Source organism: Struthio camelus, chromosome 1 (assembly GCF_040807025.1).
Source record: "Struthio camelus isolate bStrCam1 chromosome 1, bStrCam1.hap1, whole genome shotgun sequence".
NCBI classification, from domain to species: domain Eukaryota; kingdom Metazoa; phylum Chordata; class Aves; order Struthioniformes; family Struthionidae; genus Struthio; species Struthio camelus.
This window is the reverse complement of record NC_090942.1, coordinates 118,032,521-118,047,565: the sequence shown is the minus strand read 5'-3', so window position 1 is coordinate 118,047,565 and position 15,045 is coordinate 118,032,521.

Below are 15,045 nucleotides of genomic sequence, written 5' to 3'. Positions count from 1 at the left end.
TTTTGAATTGAAAAAAAAAGACTTGTAATGATTAAGTATTTTTAAAAGTGACCATACAGATAATGCTTTGTCTTTTTTTTCTACAAACAATAGCATAAGATGATAGTCAAGCTCTATTCATCAGAAATTAAAAATATGATTATTTTAGAAACAAGAAAATAAAGGTAACTAGAATTTTCAGACAATACTTGTGGTTATTCTTGCTTGAGTGATGATTTCACTTTGTATGGTAATTAAAGGCCAGATTTTCTACTGTGTTTAGGTTAAAAGCAGAATTTTCCTCAACTAGTTCCAATGTGTGGCACCCTGGCAGGGATCTGGGCTTCTTGTAAGTCAATGGCAGAGCCTCATTGACTTCATTTGAGTCAGGATTTCATTAAATGAATGTTTGGGATAATTAAGGTTGAATCATGAGACTCCTATTTTTCATTCTTAGTGATCACAAATAGGATCTATGAAATACCTACTGAAGTTAATTGGAAGATTAACATTGCTTTCAGTAGACTTTAATTCAGGCTTGTATTGCATGGAGGCACTTGTGTAATTTTTTCATTTTTTTATAAGGCTCTGCTTTGCTTTGACACTTCCCCATCTACAGAGCTCCCACAGTGTCCCAGATTCCTAAGCTTAAACTTAGAAAATGTTGACTCAGACATATTCAAATAAAATTTAAAAAAATCATAGTTTCCTCTCCTAATATTTTGAATTTTTTGAATTTTTAGTACAGTACAGTTGTTTTTCTCAAATTCTGTCAGTTCACTATTCGCAGGTGTAGCAGTCATTCCTCACCATCTTGAGTTTACATGGAGAGGTGAATTTAGCCTCTGATGCAAATATTTCCCCATTAAGTCTGCTCAGGACTGGGTTTTGTAATGTGGCCCCATATCTTCTCCTCTCGCATTACCCAACAACCAATGTGATCTTCCAGTATCGTCTGCTCATCCCTCACAGTGCTCATCATTTCTTGGTTACAGCGTTAACCTCAGTACATTTCTTTCACAGTTTTGCTGGTTATTTATCCACTTCTCCCATCATGTTGATTCCCAGCTTAGTGTTGTAAGACAGAGAGAGGAAGCAGTTGAGCTTATTGGCCTTCTGTCTAAGCAAACGAAAGATCTCTGTTCTTCCTTGAAATAGAAGGGAGGAACTGCTGAAATCAAAATCTTTTATTGCACGGGATGTAGGCATGACCTTCATATGTGTGGATCCAGCCTTGGTGAAAGCTGTATCAGTGTTTTAAAAACAAAAATGAGGAAAAGTTGGCAACACTGTGTGGCTATGGACTTTGAGTATCGTTATCACAGGAATACACAATTTCAACACTGATGTCAGCCCGGTGAGCTTGGCTTCTGGGTGAGAACTGGCTTCTTTTGAGAATCAGAAGGAAACAAAGCCAGGCAAATCAGGAAGAGCAGAAAGGAAGCAGGGAAAGGACACATTTGACTAACTTGCTTAGGAAGCCACACGATTTGTTTCTTATCACTTTTGTATAATTTCCTTGTAATTACTTTGACACTCCAGCACAGAATCACTGTGGTGGGAAGGGCCCTCTAGTTCAACCAACCTCCTGCTGAAAGCAGGGCCAGTTCTGGAATCAGACCAAACTCAAACAGCAAACATGATGCTCCAGTGAGATGGAACTTATTTACGAAGAGTGTTTTTGCAGGTTATTTTTAATCCTAAATATGGTGTATGATTTCTGCATGTTAGGTTTTGTAAATCCTTTGGATCAACTATTTTAGATGCGTACAGCAAATGGTTGCTATGGCTGTGAGAGAACCAACCTTTATTGTCAACGTCTGAACAAAAAGGAGAATGATGACTGAAAGCTAGTATTAAATGTGATTTTTAAAGTATATTAAAAATTTGGAATTTTCAGTGTTGCAAAGACTTAAATTTTTTATTTCTGATTTTATACTCACAACATGTTATCACATTACTTCAGTTATCAAGAAGTTAGGTTGATCATCTACAGTCCCAGAAAGTAGTAAAGAAACAAATAAGGACTTTTCCAGAGTTCTGGACCATTCTGGAAAGTCCACATCTGCTCCTTAATGACCAATGTGCCAACAGTAAGATTTGTACTGTACAGAGGTATATTCTTTATGTATTTATATACCTTTCCTCCAATAATATTAGCAGATGTAAAAATGGTTATTCATTTAACTAGAGTCATGTAAAGAAATTTTACGTTGATTCCTCCCTTTTGGAGAGGGATTAAAGAAGTTTCTATCTAGCTGAAAAGCATAGGTAATGGTGCATGAAAGCAAGGTCTAGAGAAACAAGCAATAATGCCAGATCAGCACAATACTGTGAATGCGCTAGTGAGTCCATCTCAGCCCAACATAGTTGTGCTGCTTCTAGTATACAGGCTAGAGTTTCTGCACAGCCCTTCCTGGTTGGATACGATGATACTTGCATGTGGAATGGATTATCCATATGTGTTTCTTCTTTGTACATTTCTAACATGACCTTGCAAATGCTGAAGAGAATTTGCAAATGACAATTTGCTCAGTATAATCAAGTGATCTTTGCTGAATCCTGACAAATGTTGACTTTGAACGTTGCAGGAAAATGATATAGAACTTACATGTTTTTCAAAAGCAAAGAGACAGAGAGGTTGTATTAGAATACTAATAGCAATGTTTCACAAGCCAACTGTCATCCTTTCGTTAAGCTTTCACCTCTAATATTCTTAAGCTGATAACTGAATTTTTAAGGAGGTCCTCCTTAGGACCCTCACAAAACCTTTAAACGTTATTTGGCAACACAAGATTAGTACTAGAAAGGATGAAAAAGGAGTCTTCAATATCTAATATAGTCGGATATCTCATTTTAACGAAAGGTGTGGGACAGGAAAGGGGAGTGTTCAGGGAGGCAAAAGGCAAGGAAAACTTAAATTATTGTCTCCCAATCACTGCAAGAATTTCTTTTAAAAATTTATTAGAAACTAGTTTTACATTCAGCAAATAATCACCCATCTGTTCTTGTTACAGGATGTGTGGTGATCCTGGAGGAGCACTGAATTAAACTCAGATCAGCTTCTGCTGGCTGGACAGGTGACATGAATAGCAGCTAGTCTAATCTGTGGTATTGAATCATTGCACGCTAATGGTAATCCTTAGGTATCTTCTCCTGTAGGAGTGGAAGGATGGTAAACGCCATCTCAGCTGCAGCTAGAGGCTGCCTTTTGTCTAGCAGTCTTGAAATCTTTCAAAGATGGAGATTCAGAGCTTCTGTGGATGACCTGTGCCAGTGCTTCTCCATTTTCTCAGAGAAAATATTTTTCCTGATGTCCAATCTGAGCCTTCCAAGTGGCAGCTTGTGGCAGTTGCCCCTTATTATTATCATCTGGTGCTACTGAGAAGAGTTTGGATCCACTGTCTTCGCAATTCTCTTTCCAGAGAGAATTATGTGCTTCCTCACATAAAGGGCAACTCCACCACCTCGCCTTCCTGGCCTATCTTTCCTAAAGAGCACGTAGCCATGTTAATTTCACATGCCCTGTTAAGTTTAAATAATTAATAACAACTAAACAGCATAATAACAATGCAAATGTTATTATATCTTATTATCCTATATAACAATGCAATTACTTATCCTATTATAGACAATACACTCTCTTATACCGTAAGAAAAGGAGACAATATTCCACAATAACAAAGTAGTCACAGAAATACACAGCAAGTTATTATAGTATCCTAATGATACAATGCACCTTATTAACCCGCCCCTGGAAGGGAGGCAACCTGCGTGGTTGGAAAGGGAAGAGGGAAATGGGAAGGGTGAGTCACCACCTACCCTCACAAGGTGGAGGTCAGTGCCTCGAGGGTGGCTGCCTCACACACCCACCATAGTCTTTTAATCACTTTTCCATTGGAATGCTGTTTTCAGATTGTTTTAAATAACTGAAATAAGACTTTTGGTGCTTTACCTGTTCTAATTTCCAGCACTGTTTTGTGTTAGACTTTAGCAGATTCCAGTATCAGAGTTAAATATAAGGGAAGCAGTCATTGTTCTTTGCTTGGTTTAGAGAATTTAAATGTTTCAGAATAATTTAATCAGAAGGTATTATGGGCAATTGAAATACAGCGTTATGTAAACGTCACTTTTCTAGGCCAGATCAAGGCTGTGCACACAACAGAGTTTTTGGTCTAGTGGCCATGATGAGGGGAAATTCTTTTAGGACAGCTGAGCTGTTTAATTCGATCAGAAAAAAAATTTTTGACTGATTTTTAACAAGTTTTTTTTCAATATATATTACTTTCAAACAGAGAATCAGTGTTGCAAAATAAAAAGACAGAGAGTCATTTTTAATGTAAAAGGTGAAGCAGGACTATCAAAAATGTTGTCTTTTTTCCAGCCAAACATATTTGCTGAGTTGTACTTGAATTTGAGAACAGCCTGTCATGCAGAAAATGTTCTTTTATTGAAATAAATTTGCCATTTTTTTGAAAAATAAATATAAAAAATTCGTGGCTCTGGATGAATTGCGTAAGGAAAAAAGTGGCAGAAGTTTTTTATGCTAAAGTATGAACCTTTCTAGTGTCGGTATTTGGAATAATCCAAGCGTAAGACTGAAGAAATAAGAATTTGAGTTTTCTTTCTGAAGTTTATCCTGGTGGAACTTGCCCTGTAAATGACCAAGTATTTTCATTTTTCTGTTCTCCACACTAAACAGCCATAGTGGAGACTATTAGCTTGAGGACCCTTTGGATAGAGAGATTTATTGAGAAAGAGCGTTTTAAGGGTTTTGGTCTGCCCAGGTACACATTGTTCTGGGTGCTTGACTAAAATTATTTTTTTTAGTTTAGGTAATCTCATTTCTGAACAAGAAAAAACATACTTTAAAAAGAATAATAGACTGCCTTACAGACTTACCAGACTTAGTTTTGAGTTAAAATTGGCAGCTCTAAGTGTCTGGATAAGATGGCTTCTCTGTTGGAGGGGAGAGGATAAAAGGACCAGAAGCCATTGTGCAACTTCTTTCTCTGCTGCAGTTAAACTGACAATTCTCTTTCTGGAAGTTGTCTTCCCTCCCTTTTTCTTCTCCATTCCCTGCATTATTCTTTTCTTTTCTTTGTTCTTTTCTTTTAGCATCTCTCTGTTTCCTGTATCTTATATATGTTCCTTCATACATAGCTTTTTTAAAATCAGACTTGCAATATCTGCCAGCTTTATCCCCCTGCCTTGAAAATATGAATGACTGCCTTGTGACACTGTACAAATATCTACCTGTAAATATCCTGATAGTCCCATCCAGTGCTGATACAATTTCTCCTCCTCCTGTTCACACTCATCCGTTCTAATATATTCTGCTTCCCTCCGCTTGCAAAGCTACGTATCTTTTTCTGTTTCTTCACTCACATGGGCCGCTGTTGTACTCCCATAGATGTCTTTACTTGTCTGGCATGGATTCAGTTTTACTTCTTCATCCTCCTCTTCCTCATTTCTTCTCTTTCTGTTATAAGCTCTGTGAACAGGATGATGCATGGTTTACTTTTCTGCCTTGTTAATTCTCATACCAGAAAAGATAGGTGACAGAGAGGTAGAAGAAGTCTTCCTGCATATTCCTTTATTAATAATATAAACAACAGTAAAACAAAGTGCTTTGTTCCAGTTTCACAGTTGCAAGAGGTATGGGGGGGAAGAAATCTGGCAAATCTGGCTTCTACCAACATTTGTGACTGATGAGGGACTCAGTAAATTCTTTATGTTGGAATAATGGCATGCTTCCTGCGTAACACATTCACTTAATTGACACAACCCTTCATTCTTTATCCTTCACAAATCTACTCCCCACCTCTACACAGCCCACTAGGAGCAAGCAAACTCTCTATTGGGTCTCCACTGTAATACAGATCCCACCTGTGAGGCTACTGGTACACCAGACCTTTCTCTTGGTAAAACTTCATAAAAATGAAGAAGCCACTACTCTCCCATTCTTTTCTCAGTCTTTTACTGTCTGAGGGGTAAAACTGAAAGCAGTGGTGTATGGTAGAGGAGTGAGGTCAGAATGGTATTTCCATTTATTATCTCTTTAATTTTTTTAATTTCATGTGAAGCTTGAAATGATTCACGCTTATTTGGCAAAATAAAGTTGTAGTTGACGCTGCCTAATATGAATACTTCCATGCAGTGACAGTGTCCACACTGTTGATAGGAATGATTTGTAATCTACTCATGATTACAGTGGATCAGAAGTAAGGTCTCATACTGTATGTAACTGGTGGAGGCAGGCGTGCTTTTAGGTGAGAACAAACTAGAGAAAGATGAGATTAGATTGTAATGCAGATGAAAGAGCAAATCAAGAGCAGTGTGATTCATGAAAGACTGAAAGCTTTTTTTCAGCCTATGTTGGGTCAGTCACAAACCTTAGCAGCAGGAAAGGGGAACAAAGAAAGATTTTATCCTTTTAAGTCAAAACTTAACAGGCATGGACTTGCAAATTTCTGTAAGAAAAGAGCTGGATGGTTCTAGTTCCTCTTCTCCATTCTGTGTGTTCCTGTCTCTTTGGTTGTTTGCAGGGTTGTCTCATAGTGCCTAATAGCTACAGGGAAGAAGAACTTGCCAAAACGTATGTTGTTTTTAGTAAAACAGCTGCAAATATTTATGCTTTGCTTTGATTTATATTTATATAATACTTTGGTAATATAAATAGACACAACTGTGTTTAAGTAGTACTATTGGGTAAGAAAGTGTCTGTCAGAAATGATCTGAACTGAAAATCCACCATTGTATGAGAAAACTATTTCATCATACACTCACATTTGAATATTGTTTAAGAAAGCTATTGAATGTGGTTTGGATCAACTATCACTGATGTAATTTTTTGTCAATTATTTCTTTTAGGATACTTGTATATTCCTGAAAGACTTCCTGTGCCTGCTAAGTCAACAACACAGAAATACCTGTAAATTTCTTTCACCAACATGTTTCCTGAAAATGAATCCTGCGAGTTCTATTCTATTTTTCTTTCTATGAGTCATAGAATTTACACAGAATATTTGTGTGGTTCATTTTTGTTTCTTATTTTGCAGTGCAGTTACAGGTCATGCACAAGTATGAGAATCTAGAAGGGAGCGAGCCAGACTAATACTCACGGCTTACTATTAAGTAATAAGCTCTTTTTGCAAAATTGCTATTTAGGTTACCTTCTAATATTTCCCAATTTTGAACTCTTTCTGAGTGGGTAGACTTGCACAGATGTCTCTTCCACAGATAAATGAATTCATCTTCATAGAAGAGATACAAGAGAAGGGAATTAAGCCTGAAAGCAATGTAAACACCCAGATCATGCCAGGTATTTTACATTCTTGTTTATGTCTTTCCTTTTATGTTTTGTATACAGTCAGAGTTCTAGGCTGGTTTTTAACTGAGCATTAATATTAATGCTTTGTATTTTGCAAACAAGAAATATCAGAAAATCATGTAAAATTTTATAAACTTCTCATTCAAATGTCTTTATATGGGTAGCTTTCATGCAAAGGCTACCATTAGACTCTGGTAAACCAAAATCTTTGGTTGCAGAGCCAACCTAAACTTGGCTTTTGAAGCCAGAACAAAAGCTGAGCCGCTAGAGCTGACTGCACATATACGAAAAGGAAAATAAGTGATAACTCATATATAGAATTCCTGTGGCAAAATATCTTCTGTCCTGCCTATTCTCAACTGCCTTATATGTTCCTATTAGTTTACTATATCACTGTTAGCCAGAATTATGGAAACAAAAGATTGAAATGCATAAACAATCTGCCATATTCAACGTACAGTATAGCAATAATACCTTAATGTGACATGATACAGTTCCTTGCAATACCGATGAATTATATCAATAACCACTGAGTTATACCAAATAAGGATCTGTGTAATTTTCAAGGAAAAACATCCTGGCATATGTCATTGGTTCTCCATACACTTTTCCTCATTTCACTCTCCTCCATTTCTCATCCTCTTATTCCCAACACACACTTTTTTCCAGGGTTTGTTTTTATACAGAAAGGAGTTATTCCAACATAATGAAGCATTGGGGAATGAATTCCTGTGAGGTTGCTGAGGCAGAGCAGGAAATGTGGCTGAAATTAGGTGGCTGTGGCAAGGTCAAGGGCAGAAGCAGGGAGATAACCTTCTTGCTGTTGCCCCATGCTTGCCCCTACCATACTTCAGCCTGCCTTTCCTTGCAGCTCTTCCTTCTGCCTGGCTTTACTATCAGCAACATTCATTTGATAAGCTCTACATGTAATACAACCTTTTTATATCACAGTATCTTCAGCCGTTAGAAGAACTACTGCAGTAGTTGTTTCTAATATTTTTGTGTCCCTTGCTTGAAAATACATGTGTTGGGATGTGAGGAAACCAGCAACAACAGCATCAAAAGGAAGAGGGGAAGTGATAATGTAATATTAGAATCTTACTAAAAAATACCTCGACCCACTTTTCCTTAAATAAGACTGTCATTACTTTAATTTCTAATATTTTGTGGTTAACCAGAGCTAGAAAAATAATTCTCTGATCCTACCTAGTGCTGTTAATTGTGAACAGCCTCGTGAACTTCAGTGGGATCTGGAAGCAGTCCTTTATGTCTTGTACCTAGTAGTTAAAGACTCTTGGCTTTCTTTGGTGTACGGTTTCTGGCACTAGCTTTGGTTTGTATTTTATTTTGATTTAGATTTTTTTCCCCCTCCGTGGAGATACAAAACCTTAACTCTGAGTTTTCCTTCTCTATGTCCAAAGTACTTGCAAATACCATGTTAGGGAGAGAGTAATAGCAAAGATTTCTGCCTTCCTTAAGAGTTTAGCTTCTCCTTGGATGGGGATACTAATAAGCAATGACCTTTTACAAGTGTACAAATAAATTTATGGGGCCTGTGACTTTTGTCGCATGCAAAATGATAGTAGCAGTGTTAAAAGGGGTAGAATTCAAGCAATTAAGTGGAGAAGAATATTCTTTGTGAAAGAAGTCTTCAGCTATGAATAATAATAATTATGTATCATTTTGAAACAAAATTCAGTGTTTATTACTGAATGAAAAGTATACAGAAACCACATTTTTCTTTTGCAAAGGGATTTTATTCACCTTTAAAGCAAAAAAAATTACCACTTCCATATCTTGAACGACATATGTAAATTAATTTTAATTCATAAATAAATCAAGTTCTTGTGAAAATTTTTTCTGTAAACAATAAATAAGTATTAACGCTCTTAGTGGAAGCATTCCATAGTCCCTGTACACCATAGTAGTTGCATTTGAGCCCTGTGTGTGTACAAAACTCACCTTTAACCCAGACACCCCACAACCAGCATGTTCATAATACTTCTGAGGTATGCTCACAGAGAGTATGTTGCCAAAGCATGCAAACTAAAGGTATTTTAGAAATCTTTCCTGACAGATAAATATTATGAAGAAGAAAGAGGAGAAAACTGTCTTACAATTCTAGGTCACAGAGGAGCTGATGACAGTTGTGATGCTGCCTTTAGTGGGAGCAGTCAAGGCCCATAAGTTTTGAATTTACTAAATGAAATAATGGCCTTAGTAAAGTTACAAGAAATCCACACATAGTTCAAAAACTTGCACTTTTTTAGAAAAATGAGCAGTAGTGAAGTCAGTAGTGAGAAAAGTATATTGAAATTACCAGCCTCTTAAAGACAAATACTAGTTGACATTATATCGATTGCTGCAGTGTGATTTCTTAAATGACTGTTTTTCCTTAATGTTATTCTATATTAACTTAGTACTTTCTAACAAGAGAGGCTTAGCAAATCTGATTTTAGTTTCGTGTTCACACTATATTTTTTATTTTACATTAATGAGAGAAACAGAGAGCTCAGCAGCACTAATTCATTCGTAGTACTGTATGGCTAAATACATATTATGAAAATCCTGAAAATACAAGGATTAATAGCCATATTTTTACAAAATAAATTGATACCTTAAGTTCTCAAAACCATAGCTGAACACAAAATAAATGGAATCACAGTATTCAAGGTCTTAAGCAGGGATTAATTTCTGCTAAAATAAGATTTACATATCTGTCAACAAAAGTGACTCTCTCTTCAATAGTAGGAGTTTACAGAGTTTAAATGAAAGATGCAGTATACTGAACTCCTAATGTGTTGGCCTGTTCTCAGCTCCCACTAAATCAGGAGAAAATGATTTCGAAAGCTTGTGTAGCTGAATGGAGGAGATGAAAAGTGTAGAGGACTTAGATATCATTTTTACAATTTGGAAGCACATTTTCAATTGTCAAATGTTCTTTTTTAAAATTTAATAAAATCATGACACTGTGATTCATAACAAGTTACATATAAAAGAATAGAGACTATACAGATGAAAAAGAAGTTGAAACAAAAATGTCAAATAATATTTACTCCTATCTCATACTTCTGACAGGCCTATTTAGAAATAGGAGAGCACAGGGTATTTTTTATATTGTAATAGTGTAGGAAAGAATTTAGTGAGTCCTGGTGATAGATCCTTTCCTATTCTATAATTACCTGTATCTTCTTATCGGAAATAAAGTGCTTCCTAATTCTTGTAACCTCCCCATTTAGAGGTACATTATTCACTGTAGTTCCTGATATCATTGGAGATTACTGCTGCAACAGGGTTCTTGAACACAGAGGAATCAAGTCATGGGAGAGATTTACAGTCTTAAAGACCTATTCAGGATTATTCTGTATATATATACACCATATATACATACTCTATTTATGCAAATATAACATTTTTGTCATGGGAAAAATGTTTGGAATGCACTTTGCTTTATAAAGAAAATAGCACTACAATTCATCAATCTCTTTTTTCCTCTTGGAAACTGAACCTCTTTTGAGTTACATATTGCAGAGGTTCATAATCCAAACAAAAGCAGAGTCACCATGAAAGGGGAAATTCCTAACCCTTGCAAATAAAATAGGCTTATTAAAAGGAATAAGAATAAGAAAGCAAAATTCAAGTGTTCCCAAAAGTAAAAGGACAAATGCTACTTGAATGTGAGAGCACAGTAAAACAAGTGTTGGAAGTAGGCAGGAATATGGTCGTGTACATATAGGAGAAATATTATTGACCCATCAACTTCAGGTGATATTTCTACAAGTGGAGAAACTCCTCAAAAGAGTTATAAAAGTCTGCTTTCAGAGATTGCAGTTTAGGAAACAATCTTCTTAAACACATGAAATTAAATGCTGTCCTAATAAATAAACTTCTATTTGTGTTGTTGCTGTTTCATGTTAGAATGTATTTAAGCGTTAGCTTAAATATGTTGCTCAGCTGGGACCAATGCATTCCCTCTATTAGATGAGAAACATGGGAAAGTTCCAATAATTTTTGCAAATGATCTCTTTTTCACAACTCATCACTTCCCTTTTCTTACGGACAGATTTTTTGTTCTGTATAGTTTAATGCGAAGGTTTTAAATTGGGATCAGAGAGGGGGAAATTCTGTTCTTGAAACGTGTCACTGTAATAGACATTTGAAAATATCCACCAAAATAAAGGTAGACTGGTGGGAGAGGGATAGTGTAAGTGTTTCCAATTTGTCTATGTTTGTGTGGTTGAATTTTTGTCCTTTGTAAGAGTTACCATTCTTTTCAGTATCACAGTACCAGCTCCTCAATTAAGAATGAATAAAAAAAAGGAAAAAAGACAATGATTTACCATTCATGATTACTTGTTATCAAAATATTTTAGCCTGAAATATATCAATGATGATATTAAAATCAATATTTTGTTATATTTTCAAAATTTAAATAAAAGCTTTTGAATGTGCCTTTTTCTCCAAAAAAAAAAAATGTTTCAGGTTTACTAAGACTAAACTATAGTTAATTCCGTTTTGCCTCCACCTTGTTTTACCTTGTTGATAGAATTATCAACAAGTTTTAAAAGGATAAGTTGTTCATCCTAGGGAGACTGCATGATGAGACCTTAGTCTATGGTACTATTCATATGCTACATTCTTCCCTTTCCTCTGTTTTTCTACTCCCTTTATGCTTATGTATACATATCTGTATTCAGGTATGTAGTAATGGAAGAATCCTGCTTTGTGAGCGAATTTCTACTATCATCCTCAGTTTAATATTTTATGCTATTTTCATGAAGTCACTGAGTAGGGCATGATGTTCACTATCTCTTTTAACACAAGTATCTAAGATAATCAAATGATATTAGTAGTCCAGGTCAAACAAACAAACAAACAAACAGAGGTACTTTTCTGTGAAGTCATGAGATGTTGGGGATGTAAAAGCATAGTAAACGTTCAAAAAGTGATAATACAAGTCCGTGAGAGAAATTGCCACCAATAGCAGTTCATTTTAAAGACGCCTCCATCTTGGAGAGTTACTGAAAATCACTGGAATTGGATTTTCACCCGCATGCTCTTTCCTAAGATTTATTGTTGGCCACTATCAAAGACAGTCCATTTACTCTGACTGGTGCAGTATGGCTGTTTTTTCTATGCAGCTATAGGACGCCTTTTGCAGCAGGTCAGACTTGTGCTGGGCATAATAATTAATACAGATAGAAGACAAGGACAGATACTGTTAGTTCATCTGATTTAGGTTGGAGGAAAAAGAAGAGGAAAATAAAATAAACTGCTAGTGAGAAATTCCTACTATTCTTTTCATATTCTGTGCATCCAAGAAGAGAAAATAATGGTAAATGTGCACTTTTTTTACTGATTCTGGGACAGAAGGTGATATTTTTGGCATCACTGGTTAAAAAAAATGTGGATCATTTAGAAAGAATCCAAAGAAAGCAGCATGAATACTGAGAGCTGACTTAGGTAGAAAAATTGAATGATGTTTGATCTAAAGAAAAGACAATAGCTGCTGAGATGCTGCAGGAAAAATGCTGCTCTAGGAAGAAAGGAAAAGTCTATTTTCAATGTCAGTATTAGCAAATCATAAAGAAAGAGACTTAATTTCCAGCCAGGTGAATATTCGTTAGTTAGGAAAATAGTATTCTAACATTCAGGTTAATAAACTGGTGAAACAGGTTGTCTGAGAAGGTTCTGAATTGCCAGTTATTGAAAATTTCTAAGAAGAAAGACGTATTTCTTTTAGGAAAGACAGAAGTTTCTTCTGCCTTTGGAAGAAAGATGAACTAGATGACGTCTTGATTTAACAACTGAGTCCTTCTTACTCCTGTCATCCTTTTGTTTTTGGTTAACACGGGGTGTTGTAGGTATATCAACGCAGCATGTCCATAAACCTGAAGCAGTATCTCAGGTTCCTGATTAGTGGTTTCTGAAATCTTGCACTATTTTCTTAATAATATTTTTGTTGTTGTTCTTACAGATATTAATTATATTGACCAGAACTAAACTCACTAGGCTTGTTCAGGGAATAGGCAATATCAAACAAAACCAATTAGTTTCTCAAACAGGCATCTTCATCCTTTCAGATATTTTCTTCAGCAACAGCAAACTAAAACAAACCTAAAAAGAGGCAATGCGATTCACTGTTAAAAATAATATTTTGTTAAGAATGGATCTGAACTGAAATCACCTAACAAACCTCATTTCAGTTGTGAAAGTTGGAAATTCTGAGCTGCAGATATAAAGGCTGAGTACTCGTGTCATCCTTTAAATTTATTTAAAAGCCTTTTTTGATATTTTTCAGAAACAGTATTCTAGGAAGTCTAACTGTACAGTATCCAGTCCTCTTCCTGTTCTTTTTAGTGTAATATCTAATGGCAAGTAGCCAGCATCATTGGCTATTTTGTAGTATTTCCATGTTCAGAAACTTCCTGTTTCAAGTAACTTTTAAAACAACTAGTTACTTATTCAAACAAAGTTCCTTACTATCAAAGTATTTCATTTATGTATTTACTTTATCAATAATATTTTAGAGAGTTACTCATTTTGATTTTAAGATGTTGCAAAATGATAATGAGTAAACACTGAATAAAAAAATCTTCAGGGTAAAATCCTCCACAGTCAACTCTCATTAATAGTTTTATAGGCTATCCTCTATATTGGTTTCTTTTTGTCTGCAAGATTTTTGTATGGATTATAGGACAAGGCAACAAGTAGTGCAGAAGTCCAACAAGTTGTTTTTGGAATGACGGTAAATCAACTATCTCATGAACTGCCAACGAGTTTGGAAAGTGCAATATTCTTTGTGTCTCAGTTTAGCAAAGATCAAACAACACACAACGTAGCAGATTGGAAAGGCCAAGTAAGATCTCAGAAACTTTTCACTCTATTAGCTGGAAATTCAAGCCCTTGACATGCTTTGTATTCTACCTAAGCTTACTGATTGACAGTATTCTGAGCTGCATTAAACATTTAGCAATGTGAGCTTTCTTCATACATCCAGCTCACAAAGCTGCAGATGGTGTAGTGAGGGTGCTTTCTCAGTTCTTTTCTCCTCAGCAATTGTCATTGCTGAAGCAGTCACGGGGACAGGGCATGGAGCAGGAGCAAAAAAAGTGAGGAGAGGACCTGAGCAGGGTGAGGGGGGAGGATTTTAAGTCCAGAGGATTGCCACTAACAAACCTGTGGAGCCTCCTCACTGGTGTTTGTGCATTGGGAGGAAGATTTCCCCAACCACATCTAGGAGCTTTTATGCTAAACTAAAAGTTATTGCTTACATACTATTCTGTGATATGAGAATATGGGGAAAGCAATCCTCTGATCGTATTTTCGTTTGCAGTTTAACACTGCCTACAGTAAAGAACAAAAAACTGGTTTTTCCAGAGTGAAAGATCATTCATCAAAATAAGAGCTGTCATGTCAGCTAAAACAGTTCTGAAAACCCAGAGACTTTATACTTTAATAACTTAAATCCGGAAGAGATAATACATTCATGAAAGAGGTTTGTTTCTACTTTGGGGCGTGGGGAGCAAATGATAATAAACAAAATGTGGATGGGAATTCCCATTTTTTATCTTAATGTCTTACAGGCTCTGAGTTTATTTATTTGGGCTTGTGGAATGAGGTAAGAGGGGAAGGGATATAGTCTGTGGTATACAATTCTAGTAACTCATTAGTTTGTTTTGTCTTGCCTATCCAAGCAGATTTTGGTAGAGGGCACATGGTAGCTGACCTCT